The sequence below is a fragment of the Fundulus heteroclitus genome, chromosome 15 (genome assembly GCF_011125445.2).
Source record: "Fundulus heteroclitus isolate FHET01 chromosome 15, MU-UCD_Fhet_4.1, whole genome shotgun sequence".
Taxonomy (NCBI): Eukaryota; Metazoa; Chordata; class Actinopteri; order Cyprinodontiformes; family Fundulidae; genus Fundulus; species Fundulus heteroclitus.
This window is the reverse complement of record NC_046375.1, coordinates 16,376,668-16,378,079: the sequence shown is the minus strand read 5'-3', so window position 1 is coordinate 16,378,079 and position 1,412 is coordinate 16,376,668. Positions and strand designations below refer to the sequence as shown.

At 41.6% G+C, this 1,412-nt stretch overlaps 1 pseudogene; it reads left to right on the top strand.

Moving 5' to 3' along the window:
- The first annotated feature begins 525 nt into the window (after window positions 1–525).
- Window positions 526–1,412, top strand: part of LOC118566194 — a 7,093-nt pseudogene continuing 6,206 nt past the window's right edge.

Here is a 1,412-nt window from a genome sequence, read left to right as displayed (position 1 = left end):
GCGGAGCTTGTAGAGCAACGCCGCTACACTAGTCGTGCATATGTGCGTCCATTCTCGTGAAATGACGTGCTTGGTGTTTGAATGCGTCCCAGAGTCTAGGCTTCCATTGATTAAAGACTAGGTTTAAAACATTTACATGCAAATACAAATTAAAGTTGCAGGTATTTCTGAACATGGTTGCAGCAAATTTACAGCTGAAATACACAGTCGGCTAGTAGTTGTGGGACTATTTTGTGGCACAAATGAATTACGCAGCTTACGCAGTCTTTTTTTTTTTTTTTTGTATTAAGTTGCACTAAGCGGTGCAGGGATTTGTGGGTTACCTTATAGTTCATGTCCATTAAAGTCGTGACTGCTTTATGCGCTTTTGGCTGCAAAAACAACAGGAAGGCTTCAGTGTACAGTTGCATCATTGCATACGCTAGTAAGGAAGGTTAATCGTTTTATCTGCAGCTTTCAACAAGTGTTTGTACTCAACATGAGCTCCAGTAGGTGGGATAATAGCGTGACCCCCCATTGGTCAACATGGCCCATGAGGCAGTACGCTGGTCAGCCACACGATGGCAGCAGATACTCAGGAGGCACAGTCCAGCTGAATGCGGGGAGGTTATTGTTGCAAAGAAAAGAAAGCTGCAGGGACCCTAGCTTGTCACAGTCTGCAGTTCATCTGGGACTGCAGTCCTGAAAGCAGCTGCATGACACGGCTGTGTGCATGCTCTGCAGCTCTGACCAGCTCATTTATCCAGTTTTACCCTTCGGAGTGACACAGGGAGCTCTGGGGCAATGATGGAGAACGTGTAAAATGTATGTGCCTTTAAGAAGAATCATGAGATGTTTTGACACAATTAGTCTTTTTAAATTCTTGCATCTCTTCAATTAACTTCCAAACAACATTACTGATATTACTGTTAATGTTCTGTTTGCAAGAAACTCCTTTCTTTTTCTTAGTTTTTTTTTATTTTTATTTTTTGTCTTTGTTAGACCTAGTTGTGATCTAAACTGTAACTCATTCCAAACCTTTTTTTTTTTTTCTTTTCCCAGACAAGCCTTCTGCTCTATAAATGATGTGTTGTCCTCAGTCCTCGGGCAGATCTGGGCCGAGCTTCCAAGTGTTGCAGAGATTAAAACGCTCAGGCCCTGGTTGAATGCTTCTTTGTAACAAGTTCCCACTTCGGATTAAGAGCCAACATTGCTGCAAGTAGCAACGATGTCTCCTGTTTTAACTTAAACATAAAACCGTCTTCAGGACTTTAATTACTGTGGCCTTTTCATACTTTTGGGAGTTTGAATGAACAGAGTTCTGTGACTTAAGGATAAATGACAAGGTATGGATGGATGGATAATTCAGAACATGGGATAGGGAATAATGCATCTAAACCTTGAAGATGCACCAAATCAAATTCCCTACTTTT